At 45.6% G+C, this 19,609-nt stretch overlaps 1 long non-coding RNA gene across 1 annotated transcript in view; it reads right to left on the reverse strand.

The window, feature by feature from the left end:
- Positions 1-13,200: 13,200 nt before the first annotated feature.
- The window catches only part of LOC146006950 (uncharacterized), a 45,945-nt gene continuing 39,536 nt past the window's right edge, over positions 13,201-19,609 (reverse strand). Inside the window, exon 4 of the long non-coding RNA XR_014444139.1 lies at positions 13,201-13,291. This is a non-coding gene — a long non-coding RNA (uncharacterized LOC146006950). The remainder of the gene's footprint in view (positions 13,292-19,609) is intronic.

The raw sequence follows: 19,609 nt of genomic DNA on the forward strand, positions 1-19,609 counted from the left end.
TCACAAATAAACACAGACTGTATCGACCAAAATTTACCACTAACTTAAAGTACAATGTGTCACGAGAAAACAATCTCAAAATCACTGGGATAAGTAAAAGCAATAAAAAGTTATCCCCACATAAAGTGATACATGTCAGATTTGAAAAAAAGGGCTCTGACAGGAAGGCAAAAACAGGCTGCGGCGGTAAGGGGTTAAAGACGCACATTTCTGGCCCCCCAAAAATGGGCATTTCAAATGAGAAATGAGTCCAATGAACAAAATTGGGTGAATAAGTATGTATTTCAGGGGTGAGTTAGCAGGTTATTGGGGAAGTAAGTCCTGATATTTTTGGAGGTTGCAGGGGCCACTACACCATTCAAAATAGGCAGGCTTTAGCATATGCAGTTAGGCCCTGTAGGATGATTTTAGCTAAAAATTGCCCCAAACACTCAAACGGGCTTGTATCTGGGAAGGGAAAATATGGGAAACATGACTTAGACACCAAATGATACACTGTATGCCATGTTTCCAAATTTTTATGCACAGTTGTTATAGCATGAAGCGAATGCATGTGAATATACAAAGGTGCATTGCATTAAACAAGTCCAATGAGCGTCCCAAAATGGCCGGCCTGCCTGCTTTCATCCATCAATTGTTCTAAATTTTTCATTACCCAATGAGCTGAGGTGTAGTCTTAGCCAGTGGTACCATCAGGGAGGTGTGTAAAGCACTTTAGGCTAGACAGCCAATCAGCTGCCAGCTTCCATCTGTCAATCAAATACAGCAGCCAATCAGAAAGCTGCCCATTGATCAGCAGGCCCTTTATGACATCACAGACAGACCCTCAGAACTATCTGTGCATGTCTAATGGCTGGCTGTCAGTTGGGCGGGTGGGTGGCAGAGGGAGGGGATGTCTGTCTCGTTTCTCCTGAAAATTGCGTTTTTTCTGCGTTTACGGGAAAAGTTGAGGTCCGACGCGCAAAAGTGGGGTATCGTAGAAATCACCTTTTAAAGACGCACATTTCTGGCCCCCCAAAAATCGGCATTTCAAATGAGAAATGAGTCCAATTAACAAAATAGGGTCAATAAGTATATATTTCAGGGGTGAGTTAGCAGGTTATTGGGGAAGTAAGTCCTGATATTTTTGGAGGTTGCAGGGGCCACTACACCATTCAAAATAGGCAGGCTTTAGCATATGCAGTTAGGCCCCGTAGGATGATTTTAGCTAAAAAGTGCCCCAAACACTCAAACGGGCTAGTATCTGGGAAGGGAAAATATGGGAAACATGACTTAGACACCAAATGATACACTGTATGCCATGTTTCCAAATTTTTATGCACAGTGGTTACAGCATGAAGCGAATGCATGTGAAAATACAAAGGTGCATTGCATTAAACAAGTCCAATGAGCGTCCCAAAATGGCCGGCCTGCCTGCTTTCATCCATCAATTGTTCTAAATTTTTCATTACCCAATGAGCTGAGGTGGAGTCTTAGCCAGTGGTACCATCAGGGAGGTGTGTAAAGCACTTTAGGCTAGACAGCCAATCAGCTGCCAGCTTCCATCTGTCAATCAAATACAGCAGCCAATCAGAAAGCTGCCCATTGATCAGCAGGCCCTTTATGACATCACAGACAGACCCTCAGAACTATCTGTGCATGTCTAATGGCTGGCTGTCAGTTGGGCGGGTGGGTGGCAGAGGGAGGTAATGTCTGTCTCGTTTCTCCTGAAAATTGCGTTTTTTCTGCGTTTACGGGAAAAGTTGAGGTCCGACGCGCAAAAGTGGGGTATCGTAGAAATCACCTTTTAAAGACGCACATTTCTGGCCACCCAAAAATCGGCATTTCAAATGAGAAATGAGTCCAATTAACAAAATAGGGTGAATAAGTATGTATTTCAGGGGTGAGTTAGCAGGTTATGGGGAAGTAAGTCCTGATATTTTTGGAGGTTGCAGGGGCCACTACACCATTCAAAATAGGCAGGCTTTAGCATATGCAGTTAGGCCCTGTAGGATGATTTTAGCTAAAAAGTGCCCCAAACACTCAAACGGGCTTGTATCTGGGAAGGGAAAATATGGGAAACATGACTTAGACACCAACACTGTATGACATGTTTCCAAATTTTTATGCACAGTGGTTACAGCATGAAGCGAATGCATGTGAATATACAAAGGTGCATTGCATTAAACAAGTCCACTGAGCGTCCCAAAATGGCCGGCCTGCCTGCTTTCATCCATCAATTGTTCTAAATTTTTCATTACCCAATGAGCTGAGGTGGAGTCTTAGCCAGTGGTACCATCAGGGAGGTGTGTAAAGCACTTTAGGCTAGACAGCCAATCAGCTGCCAGCTTCCATCTGCTAATCAAATACAGCAGCCAATCAGAAAGCTGCCCATTGATCAGCAGGCCCTTTATGACATCACAGACAGACCCTCAGAACTATCTGTGCATGTCTAATGGCTGGCTGTCAGTTGGGCGGGTGGGTGGCAGAGGGAGGGGATGTCTGTCTCGTTTCTCCTGAAAATTGCGTTTTTTCTGCGTTTACGGGAAAAGTTGAGGTCCGACGCGCAAAAGTGGGGTATCGTAGAAATCACCTTTTAAAGACGCACATTTCTGGCCCCCCAAAAATCGGCATTTCAAATGAGAAATGAGTCCAATTAACAAAATAGGGTCAATAAGTATGTATTTCAGGGGTGAGTTAGCAGGTTATTGGGGAAGTAAGTCCTGATATTTTTGGAGGTTGCAGGGGCCACTACACCATTCAAAATAGGCAGGCTTTAGCATATGCAGTTAGGCCCCGTAGGATGATTTTAGCTAAAAAGTGCCCCAAACACTCAAACGGGCTAGTATCTGGGAAGGGAAAATATGGGAAACATGACTTAGACACCAAATGATACACTGTATGCCATGTTTCCAAATTTTTATGCACAGTGGTTACAGCATGAAGCGAATGCATGTGAAAATACAAAGGTGCATTGCATTAAACAAGTCCAATGAGCGTCCCAAAATGGCCGGCCTGCCTGCTTTCATCCATCAATTGTTCTAAATTTTTCATTACCCAATGAGCTGAGGTGGAGTCTTAGCCAGTGGTACCATCAGGGAGGTGTGTAAAGCACTTTAGGCTAGACAGCCAATCAGCTGCCAGCTTCCATCTGTCAATCAAATACAGCAGCCAATCAGAAAGCTGCCCATTGATCAGCAGGCCCTTTATGACATCACAGACAGACCCTCAGAACTATCTGTGCATGTCTAATGGCTGGCTGTCAGTTGGGCGGGTGGGTGGCAGAGGGAGGGGATGTCTGTCTCGTTTCTCCTGAAAATTGCGTTTTTTCTGCGTTTACGGGAAAAGTTGAGGTCTGACGCGCAAAAGTGGGGTATCGTAGAAATCACCTTTTAAAGACGCACATTTCTGGCCCCCCAAAAATCGGCATTTCAAATGAGAAATGAGTCCAATTAACAAAATAGGGTCAATAAGTATGTATTTCAGGGGTGAGTTAGCAGGTTATTGGGGAAGTAAGTCCTGATATTTTTGGAGGTTGCAGGGGCCACTACACCATTCAAAATAGGCAGGCTTTAGCATATGCAGTTAGGCCCCGTAGGATGATTTTAGCTAAAAAGTGCCCCAAACACTCAAACGGGCTAGTATCTGGGAAGGGAAAATATGGGAAACATGACTTAGACACCAAATGATACACTGTATGCCATGTTTCCAAATTTTTATGCACAGTGGTTACAGCATGAAGCGAATGCATGTGAAAATACAAAGGTGCATTGCATTAAACAAGTCCAATGAGCGTCCCAAAATGGCCGGCCTGCCTGCTTTCATCCATCAATTGTTCTAAATTTTTCATTACCCAATGAGCTGAGGTGGAGTCTTAGCCAGTGGTACCATCAGGGAGGTGTGTAAAGCACTTTAGGCTAGACAGCCAATCAGCTGCCAGCTTCCATCTGTCAATCAAATACAGCAGCCAATCAGAAAGCTGCCCATTGATCAGCAGGCCCTTTATGACATCACAGACAGACCCTCAGAACTATCTGTGCATGTCTAATGGCTGGCTGTCAGTTGGGCGGGTGGGTGGCAGAGGGAGGTAATGTCTGTCTCGTTTCTCCTGAAAATTGCGTTTTTTCTGCGTTTACGGGAAAAGTTGAGGTCCGACGCGCAAAAGTGGGGTATCGTAGAAATCACCTTTTAAAGACGCACATTTCTGGCCACCCAAAAATCGGCATTTCAAATGAGAAATGAGTCCAATTAACAAAATAGGGTGAATAAGTATGTATTTCAGGGGTGAGTTAGCAGGTTATGGGGAAGTAAGTCCTGATATTTTTGGAGGTTGCAGGGGCCACTACACCATTCAAAATAGGCAGGCTTTAGCATATGCAGTTAGGCCCTGTAGGATGATTTTAGCTAAAAAGTGCCCCAAACACTCAAACGGGCTTGTATCTGGGAAGGGAAAATATGGGAAACATGACTTAGACACCAACACTGTATGACATGTTTCCAAATTTTTATGCACAGTGGTTACAGCATGAAGCGAATGCATGTGAATATACAAAGGTGCATTGCATTAAACAAGTCCACTGAGCGTCCCAAAATGGCCGGCCTGCCTGCTTTCATCCATCAATTGTTCTAAATTTTTCATTACCCAATGAGCTGAGGTGGAGTCTTAGCCAGTGGTACCATCAGGGAGGTGTGTAAAGCACTTTAGGCTAGACAGCCAATCAGCTGCCAGCTTCCATCTGTCAATCAAATACAGCAGCCAATCAGAAAGCTGCCCATTGATCAGCAGGCCCTTTATGACATCACAGACAGACCCTCAGAACTATCTGTGCATGTCTAATGGCTGGCTGTCAGTTGGGCGGGTGGGTGGCAGAGGGAGGGGATGTCTGTCTCGTTTCTCCTGAAAATTGCGTTTTTTCTGCGTTTACGGGAAAAGTTGAGGTCCGACGCGCAAAAGTGGGGTATCGTAGAAATCACCTTTTAAAGACGCACATTTCTGGCCGACCAAAAATGGGCATTTTAAATGAGAAATGAATCCAATTAACAAAATAGGGTGAATAAGTATGTATTTCAGGGGTGAGTTAGCAGGTTATTGGGGAAGTAAGTCCTGATATTTTTGGAGGTTGCAGGGGCCACTAGACCATTCAAAATAGGCAGGCTTTAGCATATGCAGTTAGGCCCCGTAGGATGATTTTAGCTAAAAAGGGTACTTGTGTATTTTGGTGGCGCCCACGATGAGGATCGCGTCCATCGTGTGTGAAAAATCGGGTCCATCGCATCCATCGTGTCGCGACGTGTGCATTAACATGGCACACGACGCGACCGACGCGATGGACGCGATTTCTCCATAGGCTTCAATGTTAAAATATTTTAACATTGAAATCGTGTCGGTCGCGTCGGTCTTGTGCCATTATAATGGCACAAGATAAGATGGACTTGATAAAGTCCATTTTACATGGAATAAAATGGGAAATGGGCCAATATGGCCCATTTTTCATTGTATATGTCCCCGTCATGTCCAAATATAACTGCCCCCCCATTGTGAGCGGCACCCCAGTATTGACGTCAACCCGAAGCGTGGCGAGCGCAGCGAGCCCGCGAGGGGCGGCGGTGCGCGTCCTCCGACCTTTTCATACCCCTACTATCCACGTCGGCGTGGAGTTGAGAATAGAATAGTGCGGCGAGCGCAGTGAGCCACCGAGCCCGAAGCGTGGCGAGCGCAGCGAGCCCCGCGAGGGGACGCGGACACCTGTGAAGCCCGCGTGGGGACGCGGATACCTGTGAAGGTATCCGCGTCCCCTCGCGGGGCTCGCTGCGCTCGCCACGCTTCGGACTCGGTGGCTCGCTGCGCTCGCCACACTATTCTATTCTCAACTCCACGCCGACGTGGATAGTAGGGGTATGAAAAGGTCGTAGGACGCGTACCGCCGCCCCTCGCGGGCTCGCTACGCTCGCCACGCTTCGGGTTGGCGTCAATACTGGGGTGCCGCTGACAATGGGGGGCATTTATATTTGGACATGACGGGGCCATATACAATGAGAAATGGGCCATATTGGCCCATTTCCCATTGTTTTCTATGTTAGATGGACTTTATCAACTACATTTGATCTTGTGCCATTATAATGGCACAAGTCCGACGCGACCGACAGTATTTCAATGTTAAAAATATTTTAACATTGAAGCCTATGGAGAAATCGTGTCGGTCGCGTCGGTCGCGTCGTGTGCCTTAACTTTAAGGCACACGACGCGACGCGATGGACCCGATTTCTCCATCGGGTTCAATGTTAAAAATATTTTAACATTGAAGCCTATGGAAAAATCGCGTCCATCGCGTCGCGTCGTGTGCCTTAAAGTTAAGGCACACGATGCCCACGACGGGCGCCGCCAAAATACACAAGTACCCTAAAAAGTGCCCCAAACACTCAAACGGGCTAGTATCTGGGAAGAAAAAACATGGGAAACATGACTTAGACACCAAATGATACACTGTATGCCATGTTTCCAAATTTTTATGCACAGTGGTTACAGCATGAAGCGAATGCATGTGAATATACAAAGGTGCATTGCATTAAACAAGTCCAATGAGCGTCCCAAAATGGCCGGCCTGCCTGCTTTCATCCATCAATTGTTCTAAATTTTTCATTACCCAATGAGCTGAGGTGGAGTCTTAGCCAGTGGTACCATCAGGGAGGTGTGTAAAGCACTTTAGGCTAGACAGCCAATCAGCTGCCAGCTTCCATCTGTCAATCAAATACAGCAGCCAATCAGAAAGCTGCCCATTGATCAGCAGCCCTTTATGACATCACAGACAGACCCTCAGAACTATCTGTGCATGTCTAATGGCTGGCTGTCAGTTGGGCGGGTGGGTGGCAGAGGGAGGGGATGTCTGTCTCGTTTCTCCTGAAAATTGCGGTTTTTCTGCGTTTACGGGAAAAGTTGAGGTCCGACGCGCAAAAGTGGAGTATCGTAGAAATCACCTTTTAAAGACGCACATTTCTGGCCCCCCAAAAATTGGCATTTCAAATGAGAAATGAGTCCAATTAACAAAATAGGGTGAATAAGTATGTATTTCAGGGGTGAGTTAGCAGGTTATTGGGGAAGTAAGTTTTGATATTTTTGGAGGTTGCAGGGGCCACTAGACCATTCAAAATAGGCAGGCTTTAGCATATGCAGTTAGGCCCCCTAGGATGATTTTAGCTAAAAAGTGCCCCAAACACTCAAACGGGCTAGTATCTGGGAAGGAAAAACATGGGAAACATGACTTAGACACCAAATGATACACTGTATGCCATGTTTCCAAATTTTTATGCACAGTGGTTACAGCATGAAGCGAATGCATGTGAAAATACAAAGGTGCATTGCATTAAACAAGTCCAATGAGCGTCCCAAAATGGCCAGCCTGCCTGCTTTCATCCATCAATTGTTCTACATTTTTCATTACCCAATGAGCTGAGGTGGAGTCTTAGCCAGTGGTACCATCAGGGAGGTGTGTAAAGCACTTTAGGCTAGACAGCCAATCAGCTGCCAGCTTCCATCTGTCAATCAAATACAGCAGCCAATCAGAAAGCTGCCCATTGATCAGCAGGCCTTTCCTTCACATTCTCCACCTGACCAATGTGATTTCAATGAAAGGGAGTTTGTCCATACATATTATTAAATGAATATTGTATTATATCAGATAACAATCTCCTGTTTATATTGGAACAGGGTTATTTATACTCAAAGGTCATACATATGATAAACTCATTATTGTATAAGTCTATCAAAAATCTACGCAATAAGAATAATAGTAACCTACAATCAACAGCAACAACATCAGCAGCAACCGGTTCAGGTAAGCAGAGCAAACCCAAGCCTACAAGGCTTATTCTGGCAGGGTGATGGCTTGGCGCAGTAAGGGGTCCCAGCAACATTCTGTGGCTTCTGATTTATATTCTGTTCCCCAGTGGCACCAGGTTGTCTTTATAGGTGCCGGATGACTGAGCGGCAGTCAGGATTCCGACAGTAATTACATCAACGTCGGAATCCCGACTGCTAAAACCCTGACAGACGGGCAGCGGCTATTCTCCCTTGTGGGGGTCAGCTGACCGCCCGCTAACTCCCGAGCATCCGCGCATATGTAAGTGTGAGTCACTTTTACATGCGTGCACCTTCGCCATCATTTGATGGTCGCCAACCATCGAATGATGTGAGTGGATTACAGTAGGCTACGTATGGATGTTACTGTGTAACATCCATTTGCAGGCCCTGCGAGGGAATAGCCCTTGCGAATGGGTGGTGGCCGGGCCACCATTCGCAAGACCGGGTTTGATGGACTCGATCAACCAGAATAACCCCTTTATCTGTAGTGTTATGTGGTGTGCGTCTACAGTGCCTCCAAAATCAATGTTTCTGCAGTCACAAAACACCAGTCACAGTACAAATAATTATTTATATTTTGGGGATTTATATGCAGACAAGATATATATATATTTTACTTCAGACCCAAAGAACAGGGTAAGAGGAAGGGGATAACAGTGCAAGGAGAGTAACAAGGGAAATATAAATACAAATTGGGAAATTTGATAAAAACAAATATTAAAAATGCTTTGAGCTCATAGGTCCAGCTAAAATGGCAGTTTAACCCTTCCAATACTATAGGCCTGGACCTCCAGTCATGGAAGGGTTAAAATGATACAATGCGATAGTGTCTTATTAACTGTAAGAAAACCATACTTACAGGATTGTAACATTAAGAGCAGAAATGACGTCAGAAAGACCGATCGGGGGTCTGGTATCTGGGTCCTTAATAATAAAGTCACCACTTCATCTGTTTGCACAGCGCTGGCGCGCCGCGTGCCCAGTTTAGGGAGCGCTGATTCACCATCTGGCACTAATCACTGCCCCCCTTCTTTTCGAGGCACAATATTGGTCCTCGCGCCATGTTAAGATTAAGTGCACTTTTGTGGTGAGAATTAAATACAAAACAAACAAGAACCAAAAAAAAAAGGATTCACATAAAATACAATAGAGCACAAAGATATCTCAGTAACGTAAAACGGCTTGTGCAGCCTCTGGCTTAGTGGCAGCAGCTAACAGGTCAGACTGCTGAGCTACACAGCTTGCGGAGATGGTTAACAACAATCGGAGATGGGGTCTTCCTGGTAACTTCAATCAAGGATTGGGAGGGTCACAGATAAAGGGAAGGTTTGTAATAGAATCATACATAACATTTAACATACAGAAAATCAATCACATTTTTCTTGCGTGGGGATAGTTCCCTGTGTCTCCAGTGTGATGGTTTACTGATTTCCAGTTGTGCCCAGTTGATTCCAGTGCTGCTTGGTTTGGTCCAGTGTTGCACATCCAGTGAGGGGTTTGGGTCACCCCGCGACTGCCCGCAGTCTGGGGGGCATGGAGGGGGAGGGGCACGTTTTCTGTGCCCAACGGGAAAAAAAAAAGGAAAAATTTGTTTTTTTTTTCCCAGCTGTTCAACGAGCGCGTCATTCTCAGAGTCGGTAAAAACTGAAATAATAGTCTGTAACTTGTGAAGGATCCAGAGAAGTGTCATAGCATCCTGCTGCTCCCTGAGAGACAGAAAGAGGGACAGTTAGAGAAGACTCCTGCGTATGAGGCATGAACACTGCACAAGTATCAGACAATAGAGGGGGATGTCAGGTGCTAGAAGGCGCATTTATTGCCTAATGACCTTACACTAATACTGGCAATGTAGTATAATCGGTGTCTGGATTCTGGGAAGACAGGCGCAGTGTAACCCAAGCCGATGGCTGCGTATTGGTTGTAAATGCACTAAGGACACTGGTGAGTAGATCAGAACAGCTTACCGGAGGTGACACCTGCAGGTGAAAGGTGAAATCCTGGGAGGGAAACAACTGGAGAGACCATAAGTGGTACGATGATGGGATCGGCTGGGTACACGCTCCAGAGACCTGGGGGAGAGAAAAAGTTTCCATCAACTCCCATTACATTTACTACCAAGTGGACATGCATATAATACTACATTTTATTAGCAGCTTATAGTCTCTGATCATGCTATTGCAAATGCCTGTAGCAGCCAGGGTCTATGGTACCATAGCAGGAATCTGGCAGCTTTAGGACCCTTGCCATATGCTGTCTAGCTAGCCCTAGGGTGCTCAGCACAGGCCGGAGACTTACAATGGTCTATGACACAGGTCTTCAACCTGTGGACCTCCAGATGTTGTGGAACTACATGTCCCAGCATGCCCTGACAGTTTTGGCATGCTCTTATAGGAAAAAAATGTGGCAATGCATGTTGGAACATGTAGTTTCACAACATCTGGGGGGCCATTGAAGATCCATGGTCTATGATATATTTGGGAGAACCATTTCACCTTGTGTGGAGCAGAGCATAGAAACTTAAGTGACAGCTCTGTTGAACAGCCTAAAACTTACCTTCATCTGCACTTTAGCATACTCTGAGTTGCTTGCAGCTTTACAGAACTGTGAACATTGGGTCAGGGCTAAAAAAAGGGCAAAAGCGCTTATTTAGAGTTTAAGATTTGTAAGTTTGTTTGCATATTATTGCGCAATAATATAGATATTTAAGCACTTAGGTGTTACAGCAAAAGGTTGAATAGAGAGTTATTAAATGGTACAGATATTTGAATGTGTTCAATTTAAAGTGATTAATTACGAGTACAATAAGAATGTTCATTGGTTGTAACATAATACAGTAGAATTGTAGAATACATTTGTTTACTGTAAGAAAACATCTAATCAGTCGTTCTTCTCTGCGGGCGTCCTCGGAGATTTGCATAGTCTCCGAGGTGCTCGTAGCGGGGTGGGCATACAGTAGGCGGGCAGGGGGCCTTCGCAGGGTTTCCTGGGCGTACTCACAAAAATATTGGATGCACCCAGGAAATGCTGGGCATCAGCAAGTGAACGGGGGTGGCTACTTGCCTTCCGGGGGCCGGCAGCAGACGTCACGAATGTCAGCTGCCCACAATGTTCACGGAGCAGGGTGCCACTAAATAAAGTCACCAGGGAGTGAGCGCTTCAGAAATCGACCATCGAATGATTTTGGGAAAATATGCGAATAGCGGGGTGTGGGCATTTGGGCGGTGCTACAAAGCTCACAAAGAAGCAAAATAACACTGCTTTGCCAGCCAACCAGAATAAGGGCCATACTGCTTATTAATGGGTGCAAGAATAGTGTAGCCCTGGCAGAAACAATGGTTAAGCATAGAGAACCCCAAGTAGGCATCGGCCTGGCTGCGATCCCATGGGAATGCCCAGCATTTCATAGAGACGCCCATGCCACTTTCATGGAGGAGAAACATCCTCCGGTGCGTGACAGCACTTGATGCTCTGATAAAGTGAACTATTAGGGGGAGCAGGCAAGAAACCGAATGGACATTCCAAACTACATCATCTACATATGCGATGGTCAGTGGGATGTACCGCCAATGCTTTGTACATTCCGTCCAGAGAGAGAGAGAGAGAGAGAGTTGGGGCAGAGAGAGACTGGACACACTTGTCGGCATAAGCAGGCAGCAGACGGAACACATGAATTCCCCGCCTGACTCTGCAACACCCCAATTGCTGGCTCAATAATCCTGGCTGGTACACACTTTTGCAGAAGAAAATCAACGAAATAAAAATGTATTGTTTGTAGGGGAAACAATTGTTGTCACTGATTTTCATTTTGTCTTTGACTGATCTTCCTTACCCATTGCATTGGCAGGTCTCAGTATCATATCCGCCACAGACGGCTCCTATTTATTTTTGATCTGTCCGACAGCCGGCGCTTACCTGTTCGCTAGGCTGGAAGTATATGCAGCTTAGCGAACAGGACTGAATCAGGCCTCTTTATCTGTCTGTGCTCATGGTCGCCATCTCTCTCTACAGATCTCACACACTCTCCCTCTGCCCCAGGTTAATGGCTGTGAGGGGTAAGGAGACAGGAGGGAAGAAGGACACAGAAAACCTATATGTTACCTAACAACTCGATAAAAAAACCTCGATAATGGAAATGCTGTAGATGTGATTTTCCTAGATTTCGCTAAAGCATTTGATACTGTCCCACACAAGAGATTGATTAATAAAATGGAGAACCTAGGATTGGGTGAAAATATCTGCAGATGGGTAGGGAATTGGCTATGTAATAGAGAACAAAGAGTGGTTGTGAATGGTGCCATATCAGATATGATACCGGTACTAAGTGGAGTGCCCCAGGGTTCGGTTTTGGGGCCCATTTTGTTTAACATTTTTATTAACGATATTGGGATAGGGTTACTCAGCAATGTATCCATCTTTGCGGACGATACAAAACTTAGCAAAGTCATCAAATCACCAGAAGATGTCACCATGCTTCAAAATGATCTTGCAATTCTAGATGAGTGGGCAAAAAAATGGAAGATGAGGTTCAATGTAGATAAATGTAAGGTTATGCACCTTGGGAGACACAACCAGTGTGCAAGTTACAACCTTAGCGGAGAGGAACTGGGTAATTCCATACTTGAAAAGGATCTAGGAGTCCAAATAGACAGCAATCTAGGATGTAGTGCCCATTGTAATGTAGCTACAAAAAAGGCCAACAAAATTCTGGCATGTATTAAGAGGGGAATGGAAACTAGGAACTCAAGGGTAATTATGCCACTATATAAAGCATTGGTGAGACCTCACCTAGAGTACGGAGTACAGTTCTGGGCCCCACACTATAAAAAGGACATCATAGAATTAGAAAAAGTCCAAAGGCGAGCAACAAAGCTTATTAGGGGAATGGAGAATTTAAGCTACGGGGAGAGATTAAGCAATTTGGGACTATTTACATTAGAAAAGAGACGTTTAAGGGGGGACATGCTCAACATGTACAAGTATATCAAGGGCCAATATAAGGAACTGTCACACACCCTATTTTCTACTAGAAAGGAATCTAGGACACGAGGGCATGAGTATAGATTAGAAAAAAAAAGATTTAATTCAGCTAGTAGAAAGAATTTCTTTACGGTCAGAACAGTCAAACTCTGGAACTCTCTTCCCAGAGAGGTGGTAACGGCTGGCTCATTAAATGCGTTCAAGGCAAAGTTGGACAAACATTTACTGGAGAAAAACATCCATGGGTACAAATAAGAAATATAATTTGTCTGTAAAATACCAGAACCTACCAAATCAGCAATGGAATCTATACCAGGTTGAACTAGATGGACGCAGGTCTTTTTTCAACCTTACCTACTATGTAACTATGTAACTATGTAACTCACCTCTGATATAATGCTAGAACAGGTCCAGGTGCAGCACATATTCGGTGTACACATAGGTGGCCGGCTGCTCACCCGTTGTACTCGTGTAGACCTGGGTAACATAGATAAAGGTTATTACTGCACTATTCACACAATACTGACTATAGTGCACAACCTAGGGGTCTAGTTACTAACATGCAGCAATAAGGTGGATTGTCTATTACCTATTATTGGGGCAACAGAAACTCACTTATTGCCACCATCAGAGAAAGGTGACTAAGATCTGGGACTTAAAAATACTTTCTACCTCACTCTTCCCAACTGCTTTAAATGTAATAATAAAATACATTTTTAACCAATGTATCATCTTTTTTTCATGGATTTTTGTAAGAAACACCCTTTCAGCATTTTATATGTGGAAATGGGAAACAGGGACAGAGGGGCGCACAATCACTGTACTATAGTGTTCTCAGATCTAGTCCTCTGCATACACTGGCAGTGCATGTTTTCCATATGTCCTTGCTGGAGCACAGGCATATTCATTACTCACTGACACATTATAAAATATCTACAGATGATTCTTAGGATTTCACTTGTGTTTCTGTGAGGAGACCTGTAAATTGTGCGACGTTAGCTTGTCCCAAGAACTGGAAATGGGAAGCAATGCTCCTCTATAAGAAATGAATGTTACAGTAAGGGGGTCATATTGTTCATTTGCACCCCCACGTGGTCCAGCGATGGGTTTTTTCCGTGCATGCGCATAATGAATTATGCGCATGTGCAGGGTCCCTGGGCGACTGAACTCAGCGACTGATCAGTTCACACTGACCAATGTGGGCCAGGGGAGTGGGGCAGCAGAGTAGGGTGTCCACCATGGGAACGCTCAGCATTTCATGGCCATCCCTATGGGATTGCGTGCAGCGGGTGGTGTGCCAGGGTTGGACGGCTGACGTCACATGACGTCGGGCAGGCGGATGACGTCAGCCGTCCGTCCTGGTTTCGGCCGGCCACTGACTTATATTTGCGTGGCCTGGATAAGTCATTCGGTGGTCGGTGATCATCAAATGATTTCTCCTGCTGCGGGCACATGAGAGGGTATGTGTATTCGTGACACTTCCCCTCGCATGGTTGCAAGGTGATACGGTGGCGATTCGGCAGGGGCAGGCCCTCTGGGACTCGGTACGCTGCGAGTTTCACAGCTTACCGAGTCAACCAGAATCAGGGCCTAAGTGTAGAGATGGTGATGTGTTATATGTGTTATATAAAATATCTCTCAATAATCCATCTATGCCAAATCACTTCAGTCAGACACAAAGCCCTCTGACTGGCTCACTGGTCACCAAAGGCTATCCGCTTACGCAGCACTTTCCCAGTTACAGGAAGAACACTATACACGTGTACCCAGACCGTCCAATAGGACCCTTCCATCAGGTACAGAAAGCTCTGCTCCCGGACTTCCCAGGTGGTTACCTGCAGTGAAACAGCTTTCTCATCAATTATCTAGTTCAACACAGGTGACTACAATCATAAACAGGGGGAAGCCCAAGAGCAGATCCTCTTGTACCTGATGGAAGGGGTCGTGCTGGGGGATCTGTTATTCCCCCACTCCCATCCCTAACTCCCCTCTCACATGTCAATACAGACAAAAGTAAAACAGTAGGGATGGCCATTCACGATCGATGATTCGAAATCATCGATGGTTCATGGCCAATGTCGAATACTTTAGCCATCGATGGGGGAGAACCAGATGCTTTCCCTCCATCGATGGAACAGTAAAACGATGTTTGCTTTATTTTTTCAAAGCCCCGGGACACAGAGCATAGCTCTGCCCCCTGACACCAGCGAAGCCATGTCCCCCGTGTTTTGATTGGCCCACAGGCCAATCAATCAAACACAATGGATGACCATCGATATGTGAAAATATTGATGGTCATCATTGCATAGTTTAGCACTATCGATGGCCAGTTGCAGAATTGCCATCGATGGCAATGGCAACGACGGCCATCCCTATAAAACAGATATTTTAGTAGATGTATTTAAAAGTGAAAAAACATAGGCACCTGATTGTCACTACCCCGGAGGGCTGTATTCTATTGTATTATTGTGGTGAAATAGTTACAGCCATACATTTATGTACATTTAATGTTCCTTTCCTGCAGTTAGATTATAAATTAGGAACATGTACATAGGATCTCACTGAAATTAGGCACAAATAACATTAACAGGGTAAGTTATAGCAACTTAGAAATCCTAAAAACAAAATTAGACCCATTAGCATGGATACTATAGAGTGTATATGGGAGAGCAGCAAGCTGGTCACATGACCCAAGCTATACACTTTCATAGCTGAGAGTGGCAGTTATTTTCCAACTGGCATCTCTGCAGCAGACAGCATCAGAGGAGGAAGCAGGAGCCCAAGCAGAGGATTGAGAAGGGGAGAAAAAGCGATTTCAGGAGACAGAAAGCCAATTACTGGATCAGGTGAACCCGTCGTAAGACGCAGGAGCCGAATCAGGAGAGGTAAGTAAACTTATTGGATCAGGTGTACCCGTCAGTAGACGCAGGAGCCCGATCAGGAGAAGTAAGTAAACTTATTGGATCAGGTGTACCCGTCGGAAGACGCAGGAGCCGAATCAGGAGAGGTAAATCGACTTATTGGATCAGGTGTACCCGTCGGAAGACGCAGGAGCCAGATCAGGAGAGGTAAATCGACTTATTGGATCAGGTGTACCCGTCGGAAGACGCAGGAGCCAGATCAGGAGAGGTAAATCGACTTATTGGATCAGGTGTACCCGTCGGAAGACGCAGGAGCCAGATCAGGAAAGGTAAATTGACCAATTGGATCAGGTGTACCCGTCGGAAGACGCAGGAGCCAGATCAGGAAAGGTAAATTGACCAATTGGATCAGGTGTACCCGTCGGAAGACGCAGGAGCCAGATCAGGAGAGGTAAATCAACTTATTGGATCAGGTGTACCCGTCGGAAGACGCAGGAGCCAGATCAGGAGAGGTAAATCGACTTAGTGGATCAGGTGTACCCGTCTGAAGACGCAGGAGCCAGATCAGGAGAGGTAAATCAACTTAGTGGATCAGGTGTACCCGTCTGAAGACGCAGGAGCCAGATCAGGAGAGGTAAATCGACTTATTGGATCAGGTGTACCCGTCGGAAGACGCAGGAGCCAGATCAGGAAAGGTAAATTGACCAATTGGATCAGGTGTACCCGTCGGAAGACGCAGGAGCCAGATCAGGAAAGGTAAATTGACCAATTGGATCAGGTGTACCCGTCGGAAGACGCAGGAGCCAGATCAGGAGAGGTAAATCGACTTATTGGATCAGGTGTACCCGTCGGAAGACGCAGGAGCCAGATCAGGAAAGGTAAATTGACCAATTGGATCAGGTGTACCCGTCGGAAGACGCAGGAGCCAGATCAGGAAAGGTAAATTGACCAATTGGATCAGGTGTACCCGTCGGAAGACGCAGGAGCCAGATCAGGAGAGGTAAGTCAACTTATTGGATCAGGTGTACCCGTCAGAAGACGCAGGAGCCGGATCAGGAGAGGTAAGTCGACTGATTGGATCAGGTGTACCCGTCGAAAGACGCAGGAGCCAGATCAGCAGAGGTAAGTTCACATATTGGATCAGGTGTACCCGTCGGAAGATGCAGGAGCCGGATCAGAAGATGGAGGAGATGGTCGGGAAGAAGAGGAGAAGGAAGGAGACCTCAAGAAGGCCTGAAAAGGAAGCACCTGAGGAGGAACCCAGCGGCAAGATACAGAAGACAGACCAGAACACAGAGGAGATGGCCGGAAAGAAGAGGTGCAGGAAGGAGACATCAAGAAAGCCTGAAAAGGAAGCACCTGAGGAGTCCAGCAGCAAGATGCAGGAAAAAGACCAGAAGACAGTGAAGAACACTTCATCAAGAAAATCCAGAGAGGAGGAATCGCTGGAAGAGAGAAAGAGAGCAGCAAGCGAGGCTAAAGACCCGGATGAAGATCAGCCAAGACCAGGTTAGCGGAAATGTAGTTGGATGTCCTTGCACTGTAGTTCATTTTCACACTGGCAAAGTTGAATATTGTTTATATAAAAAAAATATTAATAATGTTTTATATGTAATTTATATTCATTTCATTGGTTACTACAGTTATTCAGATAAAGACAGTCTCAAAAAAAAGGATTAGTAAAACTACTGTAATATTTATGGAGAAAGGTGCACAACTACAAAGGTGCTGTAACCTACAGTATAGCTCAGTTTGGTGACAGGCATATGCCGGCATTCGCAGTGTCATTTACACAATGAAAACACAGTATGAATGTTCTTCTACCTTTACCTAGCCTAATCCTAACATTACTATGATTATTACTTCATTAACCCCACACCCAAACATCAGGGGGTTTACAGAATAGCTCTAGGTTTACTGGCACTAAAGGTGGTAATACCCAGGATGGCAGTGCCTGCATTTATACGTGACAGCCCAACCCCCCTGGGGAAGACAGCCATGGTGATAACTGAAGAATGTAGGGCTGGTGTCACCCGGTTTAATGACTCATGGGGGGAAATTTACTAAGATGTGTATGCTACTTCACATGTGATGTTGCTATGGGCAACCAATCAGAATCTACTTCTTATTTATTTAGCATCCTCTAGAAGACAGGATCTGATTGGTTGCCCATAGCAACATCACATGTGAAGTAGAATACACATCTTAGTAAATCCCCCGCCATGGTGTCATGGCGGTTTTTTCCCTTCATTTAATTATGGACTTGGATATTTAATCTATTATTAGATATTTAATCTATTATTAGATATTTAATCTAAAGTAATGTATGTTAACATGAATTTCACATATAGGAATACAGATGCAAACCCTTTCAGGCTGTTTATAGGACAACAAAACGCATTATATCCCGTGTCAAACTTGGACATGAAGGGCCCATCAGGCAAATGTAATGGTTGGCATCTATTGTAGCTCAATGCCATTACAAATGTACTACAGGCAATGTGATTAGTGCCAGAACGGTATGGCCAGTAACTACAGGATTAGCTCAGAGGAATTGGCTTGGTCACTAGAACCCCAGGCAATCCTTTTGATCACTAGCAATAATTTACCTGCTTAAATTTGCATGAGAATGCATCACTAACAGTTCCTTACAACACATAAATGCACATGCTCCATTCCTACAATAATAAATAGGCACTATTCAGTTACGCAACAAAATTATTAAACTCAAAAGTGATCAAGGTGCAGGGCAATACTGTGTCTGAAGTCTGGGGGCACATAGAAAACATTGGTGGTAGGTGTAGAAGGACAGAAAGCCTACATAAGCAGAGGGAAGGGCTAAGGCACTGCAAGGGAACAAGGGAAGGGTAGAGAGCCTGGATCAGACAGCGCCCGAGAGTCCAAACCATGCAGGGATAGAGCAGAGAGACTGAACCAGACAGGGGAAGGGCAGAGAGGCCAGACCAGACAGTGTAAGGGCAGAGAGGCCGGACCAGACAGGGGAAGGGCAGAGAGTCTGGACGAGACAGGGGAAGGGCAGAGAGGCCGGACCAGGCAGGGGAAGGGCAGAGAGGCCGGACCAGGCAGGGGAAGGGCAGAGAGACCGGACCAGACAGGAGAAGGGCAGAGAGGCTGGAGTGCCCCACGTAGGAATACTTAATTAAAGGTGTATTCAGGAGCTTGGGCTTACTGTTCAATGAGGCCTGGTGGTTCCGATTAGCTAGAAGTAGCTTTGTAAAACCCTATAGTGTGCTATGCTGTAAGTTTGAATCGTGCCCTATCTCCTTATCTGTTGAATAATAAATTCCTAATCTATTATTTTACTCCGCAAGGACCAAGCAGCATCTCACCGCCAGACTGCCCCGAGGACGAATCTCAATTCCTGGAGAGATATGACATCCGTCGGGAGTTAGGCCGAGGCACATACGGAGTGGTCCTGCTGGCGCACGACAACATCACCAAGACGGATGTCGCCATTAAACTCTTGAACAACAACGGACTGTCAGATAGAGAAGAACTGAAGGCGTGGATGGAGACCAGAGCCCTACAATCAACATCTGGGAGCCCCTTCTTAGCACATGGACTTCTGACCTTCCAGAATGAAGACGTCTTGGCATTCGTCATGGACTACGCCAGCGGTGGAGACCTGTTTGACCTGCTGCAATCAAGAGGGCGTCTTGAGTCTACGGCTACAACGTACGATCTATGCATAATCTGGTGTATAACTCTGTGTGATATAGGATTCCGGTACTTATGTAATATCTGGACTCCCGTTTTTCTTATGAGACCGCGTCCCCTCGCGGGGCTCGCTGCGCTCGCCACGCTTCGGGCACGGTGGCTCGCTGCGCTCGCCACACTATAGAAAATCAACTCCATGCGTAGTTGGATAGTAGGGGTATGAAAAAATGGGGTGCATTTAACATGGGAGTCCAGA

The sequence above is a fragment of the Crinia signifera genome, chromosome 6 (genome assembly GCF_055691185.1).
Source record: "Crinia signifera chromosome 6, ASM5569118v1, whole genome shotgun sequence".
NCBI classification, from domain to species: Eukaryota; Metazoa; Chordata; class Amphibia; order Anura; family Myobatrachidae; genus Crinia; species Crinia signifera.